Source organism: Alexandromys fortis, unplaced genomic scaffold (genome assembly GCF_014885135.2).
Source record: "Alexandromys fortis isolate MF-2015 unplaced genomic scaffold, M_Fortis_MF-2015_v1.1 scaffold_83, whole genome shotgun sequence".
NCBI classification, from domain to species: domain Eukaryota; kingdom Metazoa; phylum Chordata; class Mammalia; order Rodentia; family Cricetidae; genus Alexandromys; species Alexandromys fortis.
Genome location: NW_026068001.1, coordinates 7,660,584 through 7,668,750, shown reverse-complemented (window position 1 = coordinate 7,668,750; position 8,167 = coordinate 7,660,584). Strand labels below are relative to the sequence as shown.

At 47.8% G+C, this 8,167-nt stretch overlaps 1 long non-coding RNA gene across 1 annotated transcript in view; it reads right to left on the bottom strand.

Annotated features, from left to right (window-relative positions):
* Window positions 1–921: 921 nt before the first annotated feature.
* Window positions 922–8,167, bottom strand: part of LOC126512921 (uncharacterized) — a 41,516-nt gene continuing 34,270 nt past the window's right edge. Inside the window, exon 6 of the long non-coding RNA XR_007595191.1 lies at window positions 922–1,484. This is a non-coding gene — a long non-coding RNA (uncharacterized lncRNA). The remainder of the gene's footprint in view (window positions 1,485–8,167) is intronic.

Sequence of the window (8,167 nt, the reverse complement as noted above, 5' to 3'; positions counted from 1 at the left end):
TCACCTCCTGAAACCTTTCTCTCTCTCTCCCAAGTCCAATTTGAAGGCGCTTTCCAAGGCTACCTCTTCAGACTAACACTTCAGACTAAGCCAAGGTCTTTATACCCTCAGAGACCCGGACCCCAGGGCCATGACCCCAAGGCAACGGGAAGAAAGTTCCTGCACTCACAGGTTGTTGACTGTCCCTTCAGTGCTGGGGGCCACACCAGGAACTGATTTACACCATCCCCAACGCCGTGTACAAATGGAAATCTATCCGTTTTTCAACTGCCTTTTCATAATTTCAAAAAGTAATATGTTTCTTCCAAAAAGATAAAAAGAGAAAGAAATTAAATGAATCACACTTCCTGAGATAAACATGATAACAATTTTGTGTCCTTTGGTCCTTCCCGATAAACTTTTTGTTTTATGAAACTGAAATTCTATTGACTATACAGTGCAGTGCATTGTAGAACAATTATTTCTCAAAAACGTGCTTGTACCGTTCTTGCTATTCTTTTTCTATGTCACTTTGTCCCCCTCCACTATTTAACAATAGCATGTAGAATTCTAATTGGAAAAAAATTACACACCAAAAAACATTATAAAAAATGTAAATTGCCTATAATTGCCTGCTATAGGTTTTTCCAAGAGCCAATGGCCCAGCATTTCCTTTAAGTATATTTTAATGCATTAATTTTGCTGCATTTGTTTCTGGTACAATCACAATAAATTTCTAGGTGAATCCTGTTCCAAAGTGGGAAAAAAGTTCCTCCTGCATGGGTCACTTCCAGGCTTAGCAGGGGTAGCTTACCCTGTCTAAGACTCATGCCCACTGGCCCTAGTGGCAGGGCCTTTCACCTGTCCCAGGTGAAATTACCTGGTGCGAGTGAAAAGGAAACACAGAACATGCAACAAACCCACTTAGGAGTTTATTAGAGGGGTTACATACAGGCCAGGGAAAACGGTGTGCAGAGAGAGAGAGGAAGACGGTGTGTCCAGCTTTTTAAAAGCTGCCTAGCGCATGCACACAGGGGATTGGCATGACTACGTCATATGCAGATGACAGGGCTCACACACGCGTGCAAGGGCTTAGCTGAGTCATCGTGGACATAACCACGCTTGTGCTCACGTGGGTCACGCAGGGCCCTTTAACCTTTAGGCACCTCCACGCCCGAGGGCCCGTCTGCACGTGCATGGCTCCAGAACCTGGCAGTATCCGCCTTACGTGGCTGAAATCATTACATTCCACTCTTTTGTTTATTATAAAAAATTGGGGAGTTTGAGGTCTTTTTAATGGGTGGGAATGGAGTGTCATAAGGCCTCTCATGACTGCTTCATGTTGGCTTTGTGGGTGTCGTTGCTGATTTTGTGGGCGTCAGGGGGTTGAGATGCTTGACCACGTCCTGGGTTGTCTGATTACTGTTGTGTTTCTCTGGGCTCCGTGGAACTGGTTGGCTGGCAGCTTGGACCCCGCAAGATGCTGGAAAGGCAGAAAATTATGTCTGGAAAATACTTAAGATACCAGTGATTAAGGGAGGAAGGTTCCAAGATGGAAGAAAGAGGGGAGTTCTTTTGGGCGGGGGGGGGGGGGGGGGGGGGGGGGGGGGGGGGGGGGGGGGGGGGGGGGGGGGGGGGGGGGAGGAGGGAATTTCCCAGGGGTTCCCAGGCTACACCATGGACAAATCAAATGATACTTTTTCTGGGTAAGTCTGGTCCGTTTAGGTAGGTCCAATTGACTACCTGGAGCTTATGAAAAAAATGTTTGAAAATAAATAAATTTTAGACATATTAAAAGCTTATGATTACGATGATATATTGTTGGAATGGAAGATGGTGTGAGGGAAATTATTGAAAAGGATAATTATTTGACCCTTTAATGTTTTACCTGAAGTGACTCTTAAGGCACTTGTTTTCCTTTAGCATCATGGTATTTACTTAACATCCAGGAGACACTGCTGCAGTCTGTGCTAAATCTGTTATATTAAAGTCTGTTTTGTGAGATTTTTTTGGAGTTCGGGGCTGCAAACTCGTTATTGTTTCTCTTCGCCTGGGCTTTTGACGCTCCTTGTACCTCCAGCTCTATGTTTAATGATGGTCCCTGTAATAATGGCTTAGTGGTTAACTGGAAATTTAAGCATGACATTGGAGATAGGGAAAAGTTGGTAAAGCAGATAGGAGAAAGAGGAAGAGGGAGAGTATATGGGGTTTTTGGCACAAGAAAGTTGAGTAAGGGTGAGACTTTTATTTTTCTAGAACTGGAGAGAGAGTGGCTGATCTTGGTGTCCTCTGGCACTTAAGGGAACAGGGCCTTGTTTGAGTTACCATATACGAGGAAGTATCTTGAGCTGGAAAAGTAAAATGTTTACGATGGGACAGGTGAATCCAATGAGGACATCCCTCAAGCTTGACAGCTGTGGGAGTTACAAGAACTACTTGAAAGGGGCCCTTGCCATTTAGGGGAAAGGGATGAGAGGGATTGGTCTGGGGGAGAAAATAATACCTGATCCCCTGTTTTAATCGGCGGTGGGCATGAATTAGCACATGGTTGAGGTTATGAGTGGTCGGTGAAATCCCATAATAGGGAGCAAAGATAGAATAACAGCGGAATAAGAAGGTGATCAGGAAGGGGAGAGGTTTTGGGTGAGAGGCTGGGGGTTAAAACTGGCCACCCATACATGAGTTCAAAGGGCAGGATGGAAAGGGGGCTTTTGGGGAGAGCCCTAAGCCTAAGAAGGGCCAGAGGCAAAATTTACCCAGTCGAGGTGAAGCTCCTGTGACATCTTAACAAGAACATTTTTAAAGAGTGGTTAGTTTATTCTACCTTCCCTGAAGACTGAGGGTGGTATGGGATATGAAAATGCCAGGGAATGTTAAGAGCCTTGGACAAATTTTGAGAAATCTGGGAAGTAAACTCTGGGCCATTATCTGACTGAAGAAAGGTTGGGATTCCAAACCGGGAATGATTTCTCAGAGAACATCAGAGACTGTTGGGGCCCTCTTCTTAGTGGTGGGAAACGCTTCAATCCACCCAGATATGGTGTCCACCAAGACCAGGAGATATTTAACTCTTCTGACCGTGGGCATATGAGTAAAATCCAGCTGCCAGTCAGTTCCTAGAAGGGAGCCCCTGACCTGGTGGGTGGGAAAAGGGAAGCTATGATATTTGGTCTTGGGATCTGACTTTTGACAGATTTGACAAGAGGCAGTGATAGCTTTTAAGAACTCCAAGTCCTCAGGTGTGGGTTAGAGGTGAGCCTTAACAAAATGAAATGGAGCTTTGCTATTAGGATGAAAGAGCTGATGTAGGTGGGACAGAATTTGCTGGTGTCAGGGGGTGTCTGTGAGAATGTGGGCTGTACTGTATGAACCCCCTGAGGTGATTGAGGTAGGTCTGGGCTTTGGAATGCTGCTGTTTTAGCTGCTCAGTCAGCCCGATTATTTCCTTGGTTGAGACCGATGGTGAATAATTCCTATAGCTTTGGGGAGATGGGAGACTTTTAACAGGTCCATGATGTGCCTAGCACAAGAACATGGGGGTTGGCACGACTATGTTCTATGCAGATGACGGGCTCACGCGTGCACGCAGGGGCTTAGCTGAGTCATCGCGAATTTAATCACACACGTGTGCTTCTGCTGTCCGTCACCTTCAACCAACCCTATCGTCCTTGAAGGTTTTCTTAACAAGGCTAAATTTGCGCGTCCGGCTGGGACTCCCAAGCCTTAGGCCTTCTCCTTCCCAGAGGCCTCTTCTTCCTAGAGTCTACCAACCCCCAAAGCTATGGACATTTACCAGGGGGCCCAGGGAGCTTTGACAGACAGGAGCCAACCCCTGACCGCAAGTTAGAAAAGCCAACTCTTGCTGTTCTGGGTTCCCATAAACAAGAAGCAGCAGGGTGTAGGGGCAGCAGGCCATGGGGCTGCAGGAAACTCCAGGGCCACCCCTGCAGCCACTCCACATGTTCTTTACATGTGGTCTTGGGCCCTTACGATAATAGAGTCAGGCTGGCAGAAAGGGCAGAGGCCTGGCCAACAGTTCCCCATTCCTCTCCTCATGGCACAGGCAGGCATTCAGATATGCTGGCCCCAGGGGTCATGAGTCACTATGGGCAGAACACAGGTCCTGGGTCTAGAGCTCAGGAAGAAGACCAAGTGACACCAAGCCTTGCTGTCCCAAGGTCAAGCCCTCATTGAAGGCCTTCCTGGAGGAACTGAACCGGAAAAGTGTACTCCCACACAGCCAAGTTCTTAGAAATAATACTCCCTGAAGGCTCTGCTCCCCAAGAATAGTGGCGCAAAGAACTATCCTTGCCACAATGGTTCAGATGTAGCTGGGGAGCGCATGCCCTGGGCTGTGCCCTCAGCACCAGGAAAAACATTGTTCACAGGGGTGAGTTTTGTCGTTTGGGCTTGGTTCTGTAACCTAGACTGGTCTCAAGCTGGTGACTCTCCTGCCACCTGCCTTCTGGGCTGCCACTGCTGGCTTTAGATTGCCAAGGACCTGCACCACTCCATCTGCTCAGCAGCCGCCCTCCCTGAAACCAGCAGAGTGTAAAATCAGTGCCCCCGTTGGCACCCCCTTGCAGCCACAAAGGTGGGCCTGGGTCACCTGGAACTTGGTGAAACATTGCGGTAGACTGCCTGGATATACCAAATTCTTCACCACTATGAACCCAAATCCAGTCCAAGTCTCTTTCATGGACCTTTGCCAAGACCTCCTATTGTGGGCAAGATGACCTGCTGACCCTTTGACACTGTCTTCTGGCCAACAAGCTTTCCAGGAGCCGGGTTTTTGGGGGCTGCCTCTTTTGGGCTTATCCAGGGCATGGTTGGAACAGTGAAGACCTGCTCTAGTCTTCCAGACCAAGACAGGTTTAGACTGGCTTCCAGCCTGCTGAGCCTGCAGACTGGAGAGAGCCACTGACCACGGGACTCCAGGCACAGAAGCGTAAGAACTGCTTTTATTGGGAGACGTTGAGGTTTTTTAGTAATTTGTTTTTCAGGTTCTTGAAGCAAAAGACAAAAAGACTTTCTGCATCTATACCCGCCCTTCATTCGAGTCACAATGAACATTAGCATATTTAAAGGGCCTGAGAAGCCCTGCAGTGGAGAAACCTGTTTTCCTTTGATGAGCTCAGCATTTCCCAAACTCAAGTGCTCAAGGAAACAGCAGTGAAGTCCTGCTCCTGTTAAAAAATGTTTTAGGGGGCTGGAGAGATGGCTCAGCAGTGAAGAGCACTGGCTGCTCTTCCAGAAGACCAGGGTTCAATTCCCAGCACCCACACGGCAGCTCACAACTGCCTGTAACTCCTGTTCCAGAGAATCTGACACCCTCACACAGAGATGCATACAAACTAAAAAGGAATTAAAAATCGTGAGTTAGAGATCCATTCTCTAAAAAATAGTAATAATGTCTTAGTGCATGAATGTGTGTACATGTGTGCAGATACCCAAAGAAGCCAGAAGAGGGCGTCAAATTCTCTAGAGCTGGAGTTACAGGTGGTTGTAAGCCATCCAGCATGGGGTGCTGAGAACGTTACTGTGCTTGTCTGGAAGAGCTGTGTGAGTTCTTCACTACTGAACTATCTTTCCAGACCACCACACATTTAACAGAAGAGGAAGCCAGATCCAGGAAGTGACTCCCCTGGTTTTCAGGTTGCCGCTCTCCTCCCTAACATCCCCATTCACGCTAATCAACATGCCTCTGCCCTCTACTGAATGAAGCAATGTCTAAACTACAGAGCTTCAGGTTTGGCTCTGCCTTATGTTCCTTACTTTCTCAACAAGAAAGTTTCCTCAGGCCCGCGAGATGACTCGGGGATTCATGGGGCTTGCTGCTAAGCACAATGACCTGAGTTCAAGCTTCAGAACCCATGTGTGGGAGGAAAGAACTAACTCCCCAAAAACCCGTCCTCTGACCTCCGCACGTGTGGTGGCATATCCACACCCCCATCCACGCTGGTACAGACGAATAAAATAAATTAGCATAAATTTTTAAAGTTTAGCAAGTTTCTTGGGTACCTACTGCATGCATAGAATTTTGCCCAACATCAGTTATACAGAGAAAAGATACAGCCCTGACTGCTGGCAGAGAGGAAGATGGTAAGCATCTGAGGCGAAGGAGGCACTAAGATGAGGAACACTGGTTGCTGGGGGCAGAAAAGGCAGGTCACATATCAGAGAAGGCTGCATAGAGGTTCTCATAAAGGAGATGCTGTCAGAGCCAAGGCCTGACCTGCAATCATCTCTATAAGAAGGATTTGGTAGAATAGTGAGGGTAGAGGCACAAAAGATGTGGTTACATGAGTGAGCAAATCTGCTGGGGGTCAGGAGTCAGTTGTACAGAGCAGAATCCACTTCAAGTAATTAAAGTAGAAAACCTTAATAATAACTCCTTGTAGGAGGTGTTATTAGGACGCTAACAGCATTATTTGGAGAGTTATAAAGTCCTGTTCCATGTTGAGTTTCCAGAAAAGTCTCCCAAAACCATGCCATGCAACTGATCTGCCACCATCAGGGATCCACACCTGGAAGTTACCACTACCAGCTTGAAAACCATGAGGCCTCAGTCATGGCCACAGCAGCAACATATGACCCACACACACATGACCTTTCAAAACCAAGAATCACACAACATCAATTTAACTGAACCTAGAACCCTAGCTGCAAGAGATTCTGAGGCATATATTACTTAGCTGCCTAAAAGAGAATGAAATGGATGCTGGATGTCAAGCCATTGCGTCTGTCTCAAAAGTGCATTCTAAGGAAAACAAGTATAGTGTGAATTTAGGGCTTATCTCTGCAGAAATAGTTCTCAGGGCTTCTTTATACAGTCTCCTTTCTAGAACCCCCAGCCCTGGCTTCTGGGCATGCCAGAGGCACCCATCAAAACCCCCCAGAATGCCTAGCCTTATTAACTGGCTTCTCCCTCGCTTCTTGATCTCTGCGGTGGACAGGTAGCAAGATGAATAAAATCAACCACTTCTTGTTTTGTTAGTCTTGCCTGGAATAAATTGTTGCTTTCTTGGACACACATAAGGCTGTATTAGTATGGTGCTCTGTGTTATTACTGAGAACAATTATTCTGAACCCTAGAGCTGGTTAGGTTACAGTCTCAGAGAAGAAATTTCAGAAACCATGACTCATTAACATTTTCTCTGCTTGTGAAAATACCTTGCCACCGGCCACCCCTTGCCTAGCCTTGTACCACAAGGAAGACCTCCATGCTGGGCTCTCATGGTCTGTGGGTGGGTAAGTCTATAACCGGAACAACAAGAGTCGCCCCGCAGGTTCCAGAGCCAGTGCTCCCTGTCCAGCTAGAGCCTCCACAGAGGGACTAGTTGGGGATGACACAAACCCATGAGCTCACAGAGAAATCCTAGAGTGCCATCATGATCTGAATCCCCATCTGCCCAGGTCTCCTCCCTAGCAGTGATGGCGGGTCACGTGGCATGGTACTTTCTTCACTATCCACTCAAGCCTTGGTTGCTCTGCCCTGGTCACAGGAAACAGCACCCCTGGGATCAGACATCTGTCCAAACCCCACAGGAAGTGCAGGAGGCCTAATTAATTAATGTCTGGAGTACCTGTACAACCTCAAATGAGAGGTGCAAGGCGACCACAAGCCAAATTAATTATCACTATTGGTGGAACCTTCCGGCGCCACCTCCTCCTTCATTTCAGCTGTGCCCAACCTCCAGGCAAAGCCAGGCAGCAGCCAGCCCAGAAGGCTGCTGAGTGGAAGCAAAAAGCAGCCAGCTGAGCTAGGATGTCTGGGCTGGAAACTTAGCTCCCACCGCAAGAGTCGACCCACAAGCTGTCCAAGGTCAGTCACCAGAGCATTCCTGTAAGAACTATCTTCCCTGGAGCAGGTGTCAGCCTTCTTCACAACAGATGGGCTTCTTCTTCACATCTGAGCACAAAGTGTGTCCTGGTCTCAAGACTCTAGCCCCTGCTTCCAAGTGGACTAGATCCCTGTGGACGTCTGCAGAGCCCAGTTCACTCCAAGGAGGTTATTTCAGTGCACCACCAAAGCTGAATGCGACGGTATCTGTAGTTTCAGCACTTAGGAGGCTGAGGTGGGAGGATGCTGTGAGGGAAAACAGGAAGGAAGGAAGGAAGGAAGGAAGGAAGGAAGGAAGGAAGGAAGGAAGGAAGGAGGGAGGGAGGGAGGGAGGGAGGGAGGGGG